At 46.9% G+C, this 16,129-nt stretch overlaps 1 protein-coding gene across 2 annotated transcripts in view; it reads right to left on the bottom strand.

The window, feature by feature from the left end:
- The window catches only part of GET1 (guided entry of tail-anchored proteins factor 1), a 116,636-nt gene that overhangs the window by 86,727 nt on the left and 13,780 nt on the right, over positions 1–16,129 (bottom strand). The gene's annotated exons all lie outside the window — the stretch shown is intronic.

Below are 16,129 nucleotides of genomic sequence, written 5' to 3'. Positions count from 1 at the left end.
GAACCCGATGTTCAGCTACAAAATGGGAGGATCACTGCTAGGGGTGAGCAACCTTGAAAGAGACCTGGGGGTGATGGTGGACACAACATTGAAAACATCAGCACAATGTGCGACAGCCTCAAAGAAAGCGAACAAAATGTTGGGTATCATTAAAAAGGGTATCAAGACCAAGACGAAGGAAGTCATCATGCTGCTATATCGTGCAATGGTGCGCCCACATCTGAAGTACTGTGTCCAGTACTGGTCGCCGTACCTCAAAAAGGACATGGCAGTACTTGAAGGGGTCGAGGAGAGCAACTAAACTGGTAAATGGTATGGAAAACTTTTCATATGCTGACAGGTTGAAAATGCTGGGGCTGTTCTTCCTGGAAAAGCGGAGACTTAGAGGAGACATGATAGAAACCTTCAAAATCCTGAGGGGCATAGAGAAGGTGGACAGGGACAGATTCTTCAGACTGTGGGGAACCACAAGTACAAGGGGTCACTCGGAGAAATTGAGAGAGGACAGGTTTAGAACAAATGCGAGGAAGTTCTTTTTTACCCAGAGGGTGGTGGACACATGGAACGCGCTTCCGGAGGTTGTGATAGGCCAGAGCACACTACAGGGTTTCAAGGAAGGTTTAGATAGGTTCCTAAAGGATGAGGGGATTGAGGGTTACAGATAGATGTAGAGGTAAGTTACAGAAATGGTCAGGAATCACTTTACAGGTCACAGACTTGATGAGCCGCTGCGGGAGCGGACCGCTGGGCACGATGGACCTCTGGTCTGACCCAGTGGTGGCAACTTCTTATGTTCTTATAGAACATAACCAATCGTTCTGATCCAGAAGGGGATATAAGGATGCTAGAGACAATGTTCAAAATTTCTCCTTGACCAGAAATTTGTTGAGGGCTCTGAGATCCAATATAGACCACAGACCGCCCATGTCAGCATAGCTATTGCTAGCAAACAGCATTTTCAGTTGGCATAACTAATGTCAGCAAAGGCCTATGGGAAATTATCTGACTCTGGATGCAGAATTCTGTGCTCCTGCACAGAATTCACACACATTAATCATTCAGCTAGACTGGATTGTTTATCAAGAAGATAGGCTGCTTGAATGGGACAAAGAAGCCAGAGACTAATCCCATCTACCATGCCTGCAAGTATCACACCCTCCTTATCAATTAAATTAACCATTGTTTCAAACAGTTTACAAATTCTAAACAGAAAAATACTGGGACATACAATAGTTTCTATACACAGAATAAGATTCCAAGCTATAAAAGCCTCCTTTCTGTAACACATCAGCAGCTCTCTCTTTCTCCAGCTCTCTGTCTATCCTTCCCTTTATCTATGGAACATGAAGCATCACCCCATCCCCCTTTTCTCTCTCTCTGCCTTTCCCTGGAACTTCACGCTTCCTTCTGGACTCTGTAAGGCAAGGAAACTGTTTTGCTCTCTCATTAATTGTAATGCTTATAAATATTGCTTTTTTTGTAAGACTATTTCTATAATATATTCTTTATGCAATCACCTTTGGCTGTGTTTCTTATTTGATTCTACTCCTGGTGAATCTTCAGTGAGGGAACTGAACCTGGGACCTGGCGTTTGTAAGGGCGCCTTTCAAGTGACCCCACCAACCATATATTGTGGGGGCCACTAACAATCCTGACATTTTGGGGGCTCATCTCGGTCCTTCCTGATGATTTCATTTGGGTAAGTAGAATTCAATTTTTTTTTCCTTGTATGCACTGTGCAATAGGGTTATTGGCTGCCTAAGACAAGGTGAGAGATGGTATTTTCCACTTAGAAGACCTTGTGCAGTATAGACAGAGTGAGACAGAAATCAAAAGACCTTGGAAAACCTTTAGATTGATTGTATGTTAGACTGGATGACACACTGGTGAAAAGTTCCAGTAATATTGTGGGGTACTTGGTGAGATTTTACTTGTCAATAGACTTTGTATTTTTGATTGATAGGCAGAGTGAGATAGAAATCAAAAGACCCTCTGGAACCCTTAAATTGTTTTAGACTGGATGACACACTTGTGAAAAGTTTCAGTAATATTTTGGGTTTTATATTTGATGAGATTTTACTATCAAAAGTCTTTGTAGTTTACCGGTACCAGTTAGCACAGTTACTTACCGTAACAGGTGTTATCCAGGGACAGCAGGCAGATATTCTTGACTGATGGGTGACGGCACCGACGGAGCCCCGGTACGGACAATTTTAGAGTGATTGCACTCTAAGAACTTAGAAAGTTCTGGTAGGCCGCACCGCGCACGCGCGAGTGCCTTCCCGCCCGACAGAGGCGCGCGGTCCCCAGTTAGGATAAGCCAGCTAAGAAGCCAACCCGGGGAGGTGGGAGGGATGCAAGAATATCTGCCTGCTGTCCCTGGATAACACCTGTTACGGTAAGTAACTGTGCTTTATCCCAGGACAAGCAGGCAGCATATTCGGCAAAACAGATTGGCCGAAGTGTCCATCCCGTCTGGAGAATGAATCCAGACAATAATGAGATGTAAAAGTATGAACTGAGGACCAAGTGGCAGCCTTGCAGATTTCCTCAATAGGAGTGGAACGGAGGAAAGCTACAGATGCTGCCATAGCTCGTACTCTATGGGCCGTGACAGAACCTTCTAGTGTCATTCCGGTCTGAGCATAACAGAATGAAATGCACGCTGCCAGCCAATTAGACAACGTACGTTTAGAAACAGGACATCCCAATTTATTCGGATCAAAGGACAGAAAAAGTTGGGGAGATGATCTGTGGGGCTTAGTGCGGTCTAAATAGTAAGCTAGAGCCCTTTTACAGTCCAAAGTATGCAGAGCCTGTTCTCCTGAATGTGAGTGAGGTTTCGGAAAGAAGACAGGTAAAACAATAGATTGGTTGAGATGGAATTCAGAGACAACCTTAGGGAGAAACTTTGGATGTGTACGCAGAACCACCTTGTCGTGATGAAAGACTGTAAAAGGCGGATCTGCAACTAGTGCATGAAGCTCACTGACCCTCCTGGCAGAGGTAAGAGCAATAAGGAAAAGAACTTTCCAAGTAAGAAACTTGAAAGGAGAGGTAGCTAAAGGTTCGAATGGAGGCTTCATTAAGGCGGAAAGAACCACATTGAGATCCCAGATAACAGGAGGGGCTTTAAGAGGTGGTTTAACATTAAAAAGACCCCACATGAACCTGGACACCAGGGGATGAGCTGAGAGGAGTTTTCCATGGACTGGCTCATGAAAAGCAGCAATAGCACTGAGGTGGACTCTGATGGAAGTAGACTTGAGGCCAGAGTCAGATAAAGAAAGAAGATAATCCAACAATGTCTCCACCGCTAGAGAAGTGGGATCATGATGATGAAGAAAACACCAGGAAGAAAACCGTGTCCACTTCTGATGGTAACATTGTAGAGTGGCTGGTTTCCTGGAGGCATCTAGAATGGAACAAACAGGCTGAGACAAAAGAGTATCATGAGAAGTCAGCCCGAGAGATACCAAGCTGTCAGGTGCAGAGACTGGAGGTTGGGATGTAGAAGAGTCTCCTGATGCTGCGTAAGCAGAGAAGGAAACAGTGGAAGAAGAAAAGGTTCCCTGGAACTGAGTTGAAGTAGAAGGGAGAACCAATGTTGCCTGGGCCACCGTGGAGCAATCAGAATTATGGTGGCTCGTTCCCTCTTGAGCTTGAACAAGGTTCTTAACATGAGCGGAAGAGGGGGGAAAGCGTACAGGAACAGGTTGGACCAGTCCAGAAGAAATGCATCCGCTGCTAGACGGTGAGGAGAGTAAAGTCTGGAGCAGAATTGGGGCAACTGATGATTGTGAGGAGCTGCGAAGAGGTCCACCTGAGGAGTGCCCCATTGATCGAATATGGACTAGAGAGTTAAGGGATTGAGAGTCCATTTGTGAGGCTGGAGAATTCTGCTGAGCTTGTCTGCTAAGGAATTCTGTTCGCCTTGTATGTAGATAGCTTTTAGAAACAGATGGTGATCTACGGCCCAAGTCCAGATCTTCTGGGCTTCCTGGCATAAGAGGCGAGAGCCTGTTCCACCCTGCTTGTTGATGTAATACATCGCAACCTGATTGTCTGTGCAAAGTAGGAGGACTTGAGGGAAGAGAAGATGTTGAAAAGCCTTGAGGGCATAAAACATTGCTCTTAGTTCCAGGAAGTTGATGTGATGTTTCATTTCCTGGGCTGTCCAAAGTCCTTGAGTTTGGAATTCGTTCAAATGAGCTCCCCAGGCGTAAGGGGAGGCATCGGTGGTGATGATAAGTTGATGAGGAGGTAGATGGAACAGAAGACCTTTGGAGAGATTTGAGGATATCAACCACCATTGAAGAGATTGACGAAGAGATGATGTCACAGATATGTGTCGAGAGCAAGGATCCGTCGCTTGGGACCACTGGGTAGCTAGGGTCCATTGAGGAGTGTGCAGGTGAAGACGTGCGAAGGGTGTGACATGAACTGTGGAGGCCATGTGACCCAAGAGTATCATCATTTGTTTGGCAGATATGGAACGCTGATGAAGAACCTGCTGACATAGAGATTGAAGCGTCTGAAGACGGTTGGACGGTAGAAACGCTCTCATGAGGACTGTGTCCAAGATTGCTCCTATGAATTGAAGTCTCTGAGTGGGGATGAGATGAGATTTGGGTAGATTGATCTCGAACCCCAGCAAACGTAGAAATAGAATGGTCTGGTTGGTGGCCTGGAGTACTAACTGAGATGAGTTGGCTTTGATTAACCAATCGTCCAGGTAAGGAAACACCTGAAGGAGGTGGGAACGTAGAAAGGCAGCCACCACAATCAGACATTTGGTAAATACTCTTGGAGATGAGGCTAGACCGAATGGTAGCACTTTGTATTGGTAATGACGATGATTGATCATGAAGCGGAGATACTGTCTGAAGGCCGGATTGACCGGAACGTGAGTGTATGCTTCTTTGAGATCTAGGGAACATAGCCAGTCGCCTTGATTGAGAAGAGGGTAAAGAGTGGCCAGAGAAAGCATCTTGAACTTTTCTTTGACCAAACATTTGTTGAGATCGCGGAGATCTAGAATGGGTCTGAGATCTCCTGTTTTTTTGGGGACTAAAAAATAACGGGAGTAGAATCCCTGTCCCTTCTGATCTAGAGGAACCTCTTCTATGGCGTTCAGAAGGAGGAGGGATTGAACTTCTTGGAGAAGAAGGAAAGACTGAGGAGTGTGCAAAGCAGACTCTTTTGGTTGACTTGTTGGAGGTAGAGTCTGAAAATTGAGAGAGTAGCCGTGGCGGATGATGTTTAGGACCCACTGATCTGACGTGATGAATTCCCAACGGCTTATGAAATAAGTAAGGCGTCCTCCTATAGGCTGTGGAAGGTGAGTAGAAGGAACAAGACTGGCTATGTTCTGGAGAACCAAGTCAAAAGGGTTGAGTAGATTTTTGTGAAGGTGGAGGTTTTACCTGCTGCTGTTGTTGAGGTTGTCTAGCAGCTGGTCGTTGTTGCCTTTGACGTCTAGGCTGTTGTGCAGCCTGAGGCAGAGGACGAGCCACAAATCTACGTTGGTAGGTTGATTGTGGACGAAAAGGCCTGGTCGGTGGAGGCTTCTTAGTTTTAAGAAGGGTGTCCCATCTAGTCTCATGAGCCGATAGTTTTTGAGTAGTGGAGTCCATGGAATCTCCAAACAGCTCATCCCCCAAGCAAGGCGCGTTGGCTAGTCGATCCTAGTGATTGACGTCGAGTTCTGAGACCCGAAGCCAGGCCAACCGTCGCATGGCCACTGACATAGCTGTAGCTCTGGAGGTCAGTTCGAAAGTATCATAAATTGATCTGACCATGAATTTACGAAGCTGTAAAAGAGAAGAACAATTTTGGTGAAAAGCAGACTTTTTCCGATCAGGAAGATATTTCTCAAAAGCAGTAAGATTTTGAATAAGCTGCTTAAGATAGAAAGAGAAATGAAATGCGTAATTTCCTGATCGATTGGCTAACATCGCATTTTGGTATAGCCTTTTTCCAAATTTGTCCATGGATTTTCCCTCTCTGCCAGGAGGGACTGAAGCATATACACTAGCCCCTTTAGACTTTTTGAGGGTGGACTCAACCAAAAGGGACTCATGAGGTAGTTGGGGTTTGTCAAACCCAGGAATAGGAATGACTTTATACAAAGAATCTAATTTTCGGGGAGCTCCAGGGATAGTTAAAGGAGATTCTAGATTCTTATAAAAAGTCTCTCTCAAGATGTCATGGAGAGGTAACTTAAGATATTCCTTTGGAGGCTGGTCAAAATCCAGAGCATCCAGAAAAGCTTTGGATTTCTTTGACTCAGCCTCCAAAGGAATGGAGAGGGAATCACACATCTCTTTCAAAAAGGAAGAAAAAGAAGACACATCTGGTCTAGAGGAGGGTCCCAAAGCAGACGGGTCCTCATCACCAGAAGAGCATTCTCCCTCAGAAAGAAGAGGATCCTCTGAGTCCCCCCACAAATCAGGATCTCGCACTTGAAAACTCCGGTCTCGAGATTCCGGTGTGGATGGCTCTAAATGACGGGATTTGCGAAGAGATTTCCCTGACCTGCCTGACTCGGTACCGGGGGATGTCACCATATGCACCGGAGCCGAAGTCTGTACAGTTTGGTGGTGAGCTCTCGGCTCCGGTGCAAGAATCGGCATGGAGACCGAGGAAACAGATTGTACCGGTACCGATAAAGTGGAAGTTGATAAAATAGGACGGTCCACTGTCGGTACCGGTGGCTCAGACCGAACTGGTGCCGGAAGATTCGGTGCCAGAAGCGAAGGCAGGAGGTGCTGTAACTGTTCTTTAAGTTGTGTCTGCAGAACAGCAGCTATACGCTCTTCGAGAGAGGGCACCGGTACCGCTTTTTTCTTTTGTGGTACCTGCGGTGCCGCTCTACGCCCCGAGGATGAGGAACCCGATGTGGAGGGGCTCACCTCTATTGGGGCGGAGCGCTTCCATGGGCGCCTCGAGGTCGGCAGGATTGGGCTCGCTGCCATCGAGACCGGAGGACGCTCCAACGGGGAAGGCTTCTTAGCCGGCTTACCTGAAGGAGTCGACATCGACGCGGTATCGCGTGGTGTCGATGATGTGGGTGCCGACTGCGCCGGAGCCGATGTCGGTGCCGGTGTGGTAGAATCAGACATTTCGGCACCAAACAGTAATTTTTGTTGAATTTCTCTATTTTTAAGAGTTCTCTTTTTCAAAGTCGCACAGCGGGTGCAGGTAGAAGCTCGATGGTCGGGACCAAGACACTGTAGACACCAATTATGTGGGTCAGTGAGTGAAATTGGTCGTGCACACCGCTGGCACTTTTTAAACCCGGTTGAGGGGGCATGAATGTAAAGACGGCTTCAGCCAAATCGAAGGCCGAGGCCTCGATGGTGGCAATAGGCCTCGCCAGGGTAAAACGAAAAAAACAAGAAATATATATATATTTTTTTTTAAAGGAAAAGAAAAGAAGAGAAATGAAAGAAATAATATCTCCTTGAAACGTTTACGCGAGCGGGAAGAAACCAAAAATTTTCTCACAACGGCTGTTGAGAGAAACGCGTCTTCTTGGCTCCGCGGAAACAAGAAAACTGGGGACCGCGCGCCTCTGTCGGGCGGGAAGGCACTCGCGCGTGCGCGGTGCGGCCTACCAGAACTTTCTAAGTTCTTAGAGTGCAATCACTCTAAAATTGTCCGTACCGGGGCTCCGTCGGTGCCGTCACCCATCAGTCAAGAATATGCTGCCTGCTTGTCCTGGGATAATGCATTTTATGATTTGCTATTATATGCTTGCTAGTGTGTTGCATGTAAGAATATTTGAGCTGCTCTGAAGAAAAGAAGGGTTCAAAGTGAAAACAGTCACTCAATTAAGACATGCCACATCTGTACTAATAACTTTTACTTTTTTACCTTGTGCTTTTAATTCTATTTCTTGTCAGTCTCTGCCCTGGTGAAAGGCCTAGTGTACACTGGACTGGAACTGGCAGCTGACACTTATATTTTTTCCTGCTAAACTTCTGCCTGTAAATTTCAGGTAGTAACCAGTGTGGGCAAGTGTGGGCATAAGTGTATTATTTATGCCAATGACTCTTGCCTAACACGCTTTACCTCGATTTTCTACCTATTAACTAAAGTATCCCTCCTTCATCAGTGGGAGCATTTCAATCTCAAAGGCTACACACAGACAGGGACATTTAGGCCATATAAATATATGAGCAAGGCCCATGAACCAAGGCAGACTTCTGCAACCTCAAATTTGAACCCTTTTGATTTTCAAGAACTCACAGATATTGTACACAAATATTTTGACAAGAAAGGGTAATTTTCCAGAACACACATGGCACGATATTCAGAAACAAATGGTTTCTCATTCTCAAGAGTTTAGAAAGAAAACAAATAAACGAAAATGCCTTTTCATTCAAGGCCTCTGTAGAGGCCTTATTAGCATAAGACAAGAAAATACTGACTTGAACACTCAGTGCCATCAGCTGTCCAAAGACTTAGATGAGGCACAAATGAATATATCCATGCTAAGAACCCAAATTGTTCAAGCTACAAATTCCTTTTTAACTGTAAATGAACAATTAGAAGAGGCCAAGGCAAAATTAAAGTATTTCAAATCAAAATGTGCCTCACAGGGACAGGTTAATGCCAATATGGTAAGGGTGGAAATGGTGCAGACGGCAGAATCTGTTTATAGTAGTAGTATGTAGTCAGTTTATAGAGAAAAAGAACACTGTTTTTGTAGCAGGCCAGCGAAAAGGTAAACTAGCTACAGATGTAGAACAGGAAGAAGAACCAACAAATGAAGGTGAGGAAAATTCATTACCAGGCCAGAGTAATACCAATAGTACCTCTATAAGTGACACAGCTCCAGTAACTGTAGTGCTGCAGGGACATATGAAGGACAGTGACATTGAAAGAATAGTACAAAAAGTGGGACCTATGCCTTTCAACATAAATGAATGGTGCAAATGGGCTACTGACATACTGATTCACTAGGGTCTAGGGAAATACAAAAGGAACAATGCAGATTTTGATAAGCTTATGCACCTAGCCCTGGGTCCACATTATTATAAATTTGGATCTCTTGTTCATCCATACCAATTTGTAAAGATGGGCATCGAACAACTATTTCGCTGCACCTCTTTGCAAGTACTTAGAACTCTTTCACCCCTGCCAACCAATACACCAGAGCAGTTTGCATATAGAGTGTGGGTAATCAACGCAGTACTTACCGAACATGAACAGTGGCCCATTTCCTCAGATTATGGTCAGAGAGAACATAAAGCATTCCTATTAGAATTATTATCTCCAGAGATTACTAAACACCTTCTGTTGTTCTCGGAGGACCCTAAAACTACGCCTTTTGACACTTTACTGCTCAGGATTGGGTCTGTGTGGAAGACCCAGCCAGCTCAAATTATTTCAGTATCAGAAGCTAGAAGGTGGCGTACTGAGGGAGCACCCCAATACAAGAAATAGACACACACAGGAAATAGAGGTCATGTCAGAGGTAGTTACAGAAATTCCTCCACTTACATTCCCTTCCATGAACTCAGAGACCAAAAGGAAAAATTAGAAAAAGAGAAAATGAAATGGGAACAGGATCGTCACACAATGCAGATAGAATTGGACAGAGTAAAAAGTGATTTGACAGCTAGGAACAACAGTGCTAGTCCATAGGGATGTCCTGACTCTCTGTGTCCGAATGCCAAGGCGACTCAGGCCTTCACAGCCCAGCCAGACTCCTTTCACTTACCTGTGGACTCACTTTTGGAGACGCAGGATAAGAGAAAGAAGTCAGACTCAGAATTCAGTTTGAGGTATGTGGCACCTTTGATTTTGGACACTTGCGGCCGCCCCAATGTTAATACTACCATAGAGGGTCAGGATAAATTAACTTTGATTGATACAGGCGCTGGAATCAGTTTTACAAGCAGAGCGCCTCCTACTGGAGATCAGAAAAATGTAGAAATGTATGAGATTCAGGGTATAAATGACACAGCTTCAAAATGTGTTGCTATCCCTGTGAAATGGGGCATCCCGGTTCAAAATGAACAGAGCCAGGACATTTTAGAAATTACTGCCCCCACTATAGTGAGTATAGACAAAGAAATACTGGGAATTGATGTCCTCAACCAGTTAGACCTGGTTGTCGATATAACCTTATATTGTGGCAAGGTACAGGAAGCCCAAATGCTTCTAAAACTTTAGTTCATGAGGTCATTCCCATGCAAATAGCTACTCAGTGCACTAAGGCAGCTTAGCTACATGATCTTAGTGAAATTCCCTCAGAGGTGGCAGATATTCCAGTTTGGGCACAAGACAAACTAGATTGTGGGAGAATGCAAACTGAAATTCTGTTAGAGGGTGAGGACCCCCCACCACAAAAGCAATATCCAGTATCTCATCAAGCCATAGAACAAGTAACTCAGATTGTACAGGTACTAGAGGAGAGGGGTCTGATCAGACCTATCTCTTCCACCTGCAATTCTCCAGCATGGCCAGTGGTCAAACCAGGGGACTCATTCAGGCTTACTATAGACTTCTAGGCCCTAAATCAGGTCTCCAAATCCGTAGCACCGGTGGTTGCCTCTTACCCTGAAATGATTTCTAAATTGAACCCCAAATGCAAATTTTTCTCTGTCTTGGACATTTCTAATGGCTTTTGGAGTCTGCCCTTGGCCACTGAATGCCAGTACAAAACAGCATTTCAATGGATGAATAAACAATATGCATGGACGGTTCTACCCCAGGGATATAAAAATTCACCAGCAATTTTTCATAAATACAGTGGTGCCTCACACAACGAACTTAATTGGTTCCAGGAGCAAGATTGTTATGCGAAACGTTCGTTATGTGAAACGCGTTTTCCCATAAGAATACATGTAAAAAAAAATAATTCGTTCTGCAGCATAAAATATGCTAAGATGACATAAAAAAAGATAAATTTTTGGTTATTATTTTTATTTAGATACATCTAAAAACATAATTGTTTTTTAAAACAACACACATTTTTTAAATTTAAAGACAGACTAAGTAGAGTCTAATTTTACAGTGAGAGAGGGCAGAGTCTCAGCGGCAAAAACTGGGACTTAACTGTTCATTTTTTTTTTTTTTCTACCGTGTTTCCCCGATGATAAGGCAGGGCCATCAAATAAGACAGCCCCCCCTTTTTAGAAAAAAATGTAAAATAAGGCACCCCCCCCGCAAATAAGCCACCCACCGATACCTGCGCTTACCCGAATCGGGTGGTACGGTGGGTGACTCCGTGTGGTCCCTGGCACCCCCGACACGATCGGGGCAAGAGGGAGCTCAAGCCCTCTTGCCCCCCCGACTCCCCGACACGATCGGGGCAAGAGGGAGCTCAAGCCCTCTTGCCCCCCCCGACTCCCCGACACGATCGGGGCAAGAGGGAGCTCAAGCCCTCTTGCCCCCCCCGACTCCCCGACACGATCGGGGCAAGAGGGAGCCCAAGCCCTCTTGCCCCCCCCCCGACTCCCCGACACGATCGGGGCAAGAGGGAGCCCAAGCCCTCTTGCCCCCCGACTCCCCGACACGACCGGGGCAAGAGGGAGCCCAAGCCCTCTTGCCCCCCCGCCTCCCCGACACGATCGGGGCAAGAGGGAGCCCAAGCCCTCTTGCCCCGCCGATTCCCCAACTCCCCGACAATATCGGGCCAGGAGGGAGCCCAAGTCCTCCTGGCCACGGCGACCCCCTAACCCCACCCTGCACTACATTACGGGCAGGAGGGATCCCAGGCCCTCCTGCCCTCGACGCAAACCCCCCCTCCCCCCAACGACCGCCCCCCCAAGAACCTCCGACCGCCCCCCCAGCCGACCCGCGACCCCCCCTGGCCGCCCCCCACGACCCCCCCAACCCCCTTCCCCCGTACCTTTCTGTAGTTGGCCGGACAGACGGGAGCCAAACCCGCCTGTCCGGCAGGCAGCCAACGACGGAATGAGGCCGGATTGGCCCATCCGTCCCAAAGCTCCGCCTACTGGTGGGGCCTAAGGCGCCTGGGCCAATCAGAATAGGCCCGGGAGCCTTAGGTCCCTCCTGGGGGCAGGGCCTGAGGCACATGGTCGGGTTGGGCCCATGTGCCTCAGGCCCCGCCCCCAGGAGGGACCTAAGGCTCCCGGGCCTATTCTGATTGGCCCAGGCGCCTTAGGCCCCACCAGTAGGCGGAGCTTTGGGACGGATGGGCCAATCCGGCCTCATTCCGTCGTTGGCTGCCTGCCGGACAGGCGGGTTTGGCTCCCGTCTGTCCGGCCAACTACAGAAAGGTACGGGGAAGGGGGTTGGGGGTGTCGTGGGGGTCGGCCAGGGGGGTCGCGGGTCGGCTGGGGGGCGGTCGGAGGTTCTTGGGGGGGGCGGTCGTTGGGGGGAGGGGGGGTTTGCGTCGAGGGCAGGAGGGCCTGGGATCCCTCCTGCCCGTAATGTAGTGCAGGGTGGGGTTAGGGGGTCGCCGTGGCCAGGAGGACTTGGGCTCCCTCCTGGCCCGATCGTGTCGGGGAGTCGGGGGGGCAAGAGGGCTTGGGCTCCCTCTTGCCCCGATCGTGTCGGGGAGTCGGGGGGGGCAAGAGGGCTTGGGCTCCCTCTTGCCCCGATCGTGTCGGGGAGTCGGGGGGGGGCAAGAGGGCTTGGGCTCCCTCTTGCCCCGATCGTGTCGGGGAGTCGGGGGGGCAAGAGGGCTTGGGCTCCCTCTTGCCCCGATCGTGTCGGGGAGTCGGGGGGGCAAGAGGGCTTGGGCTCCCTCTTGCCCCGATCGTGTCGGGGAGTCGGGGGGGGCAAGAGGGAGCCAGGCGGAGAGAGGGCAGTTAAGCGCAGTGCCTGCGCGGAAGGATGCAGCTCGGGCGACTTCGTTGTGTGAAACGAAGTTCGTTGTACGAATCAAGACATAAAGTTCGTTGTGCGCAGCGTTCGCTGTGCGAGGCGTCCGTTATGCGAGGCACCACTGTATATGTACAATGTCCTGGCACGCATATCATGCCGAGAAAATGTGATACAATATGTTGATGACATTTTAATTCAGTCTGAGAATGAATCTACACACTGGGTACATGTAAGGGAGGTTCTAACAGCTCTCTTAGAAGCTGGCCTTAAAGTTAATCCTACCAAGGCTCAGCTATGCAAATCACAAGTCTCCTTTCTGGGAGTATCCATTGGCCAGGATGGTAAGTCTATAGATTCTCAGAGGGTAGAACGGATACAGAACTTGCCACTTCCTACAGATCAGAAATCACTCCAGTCATTTCTAGGGCTCACAGGGTTCTGCTGTGCATTCATGCATAATTATGCTGAGGTAGCAGCCCCACTCTACTCCCTGCTGAAAAGTAAAGACTATGTGTGGGAAGAGGAGCATACAGATGCTGTCACCAAGCTTAAGCACATTTTAACCTCAGCTCCTGTTCTTGCCAACCCAGATCACACACAAAATTTTTTTCTTTATTCTGTTGTTGAGGAGAATAGTGTAGGTACAGCATTAACACAGCACTTAGGTGCAATGGATCGTCCAATTGCTTTCTTTTCCAGAATTCTCACTTCCCCAGAACTCAAAATGGGTCTCTGTGAAAAGCATACACTGGCTGCATATGCTGCCATGCAGAAATTTACCTACATCATTGGGGCTCAAACTACATACATATGCAGCCACCATAACCCACTTAAATTCATTGTGGAGGGTAAGTTAGCATGCAGCAAGATTAGGACTGAGAGAATAGTCCAGTGGACACTGATGTTGCAGGCACAGAATGTAAAGTTTGAACTTCTGAAACAGTCTAATGTTCAGGTTGCAGGAATCTTACTGGAGGGGCAACCACAAGAGTGTCAGTCCTCCCCCAGTGCCCCTAATCACATGATCTTTAAAGAACTAGTAGTGGGCAAAATATCTCCTTTTCTTCCTACCATATATATTGATGGTAGTAGCCAGTGTGAGGGAGGCAGGCTAACCAAGTGATTCTGCAGAGACAGTATTCATGTGGTTCTGCTTCGGCACAGTACTGTGAACTGGCTGCTTTTGTAGCATGTCTGCAGCAATATCATGAATCCCACTCAGAAATGCAGATCATTTTAGACTCTGATTATGTTTTTAGAAGTGCTGTTGCATTGTTGCCGTGGTGGCTAGCTAATAACTTTAAATCAACTGACGGTTCACCTGTAAAACATTCGTCATTGTGGGCTATGGCACAGGAATTGAGTGAAAAGTTTCAGAGAGTACACTTAATTAAAGTGAAAGCTCACAGAAAGAAAGGTCCTTTGGTAAAGGGCAACACACTAGCTGACTCGCTAGCCAAAGAAGCATGTCATGTATGGCCCTGGTATGAACAGACTCGTATGGTAGCCATTGCTACCCATTCCACAGATTACGATCATGTGGTACCTCCGGACTATTTCATAGCCCTGCAGAAAAATGAGCCTGAACTCTCCAATCTGAGGAAGTTAATACAAGATACCTCTGATAACATATACCAGCACACACCCTTTATCACACTCACTATACAGAAAGACATTCTATGTGTGAAAAGAGAGGCTGGCTTAGTTATAGCTATCCCCAGAGCTCAAAGTAAAGACTGGATGCATTGGGTTCATGGTACAGGTCCCATGGGACACCCCAAAGAGGATGAAATGCTGTCTATCTTGGATATGTTGGTATGGTGGCCAGAAATGAAACATGACATACAGGATCATGTTTCCTCCTGTATCATCTGTGCCTCCTTTGGGAGACAGCCCCAAAAGAAAAGGGGACAGTTGATGAGAGCACCGCCACGTGGTCAATTTGAGAGAGTGCAGATAGATCATGTGGGTCCTCTTCCCTTAACTGCTAGGAAAAACAGATTTTTATTGACTGTGGTTGATTCATTTTCACATTGGGTAGAAGCATTCCCAGTACCAGATCAGACAGCCAGGACCACAGCTGAAATTCTAACTATGCAATTTTTTGCAAGATGGGGAATCCCAAAAACCATTGATTCCGACAATGGCCCTGCTTTTGTTTCCCAGCTTATCAAAGAATTGTTTGAGTTTCTAGGCATAGAACAGCAATTACACATCCCATACCACCCCCAGGCAGCAGGGCAGGTAGAAAGAATGAACCAGACCATTAAGGCCCATCTCAGCCCTATGCTGAATTTGACTGGAAAAAATTGGGATCAGGTAATCTCTTTGGTCCTTATACGTATCAGAGCTAATGTTTGTAAGTCCACAGGTTTTGCACCTTATGAAGCCTTAATGGGAAGACCAATGCCACGGTGGAAAATCTGTTGTGTCCTTTCCTTCCAGAGGATCAGACAGTAATTCTGGCTAATGAATGGATGCAATCCCTGCAAGAACATCTGAAAGAAATACAAACTACTGTGCTGGCTAACACAGAAAAGTCTAGGGATTATTTGCAGGAAATATATGCAAAAGGTTCTGACCTAAGGCCCCTCAAGGTCGGGAGCAAAGTCATGCTCCTGAACCCCAGACCTAACCTTCCCTTTGGGACAGCAAAATGGGATGGACCGTATTTAATAACAGATACCTTAGGCCCAAGCCTTTACCAAATTCTAATGCCTGACAACCAGCAATGCTGGAAACACATCACTCAGTTGAAACCATATGGGTATCATGTGTTTATCAGTCTCTGTTTTCAGATTTCACCTGAAGACAGCATGGACAGCTGCTTTGAAGACAGCACGGACAGCTGCATTGGATGAGGAAAAGTCACAAGAGATTGGTAACTATATTATTCACTCCTGCTGCATAGTTGATGAGCCCTATCTATAGAACAGGAGTACAATATTTATGTAAATATGTAGTAGAAATTATTTTGCTTCTTGCATTTTACCAATAGTAAGTACTAGTTAATTTGTTTAAGTTTAGAGTTAGTTTTAGGATGGCACGGTTCCCTTTTACTCTTGTATATGCTCTCCTTTACCCAAGTATCATTACAGAAACTATCATTCGAATATGCACAATCAGTTGGGCAAAATCCACAGATGGGGTATATCGCTATCAAGAAATACCCCCACCTTTTCTTGAAGGAACCGACCTTGTCATATTAAGTTTTTGTTCTGTACAGGACAAGCCAGTGTTCTACTCAGTAAACATCACCCAAGTAAAGTGGGCACCTCCTGTCCCCACTTCTTTAGAAAGAACACAGGAACTAAAAGCACCC

The sequence above is a fragment of the Geotrypetes seraphini genome, chromosome 4, assembly GCF_902459505.1.
Source record: "Geotrypetes seraphini chromosome 4, aGeoSer1.1, whole genome shotgun sequence".
NCBI classification, from domain to species: Eukaryota; Metazoa; Chordata; class Amphibia; order Gymnophiona; family Dermophiidae; genus Geotrypetes; species Geotrypetes seraphini.
This window is presented reverse-complemented; position numbering and strand designations above follow the sequence as displayed.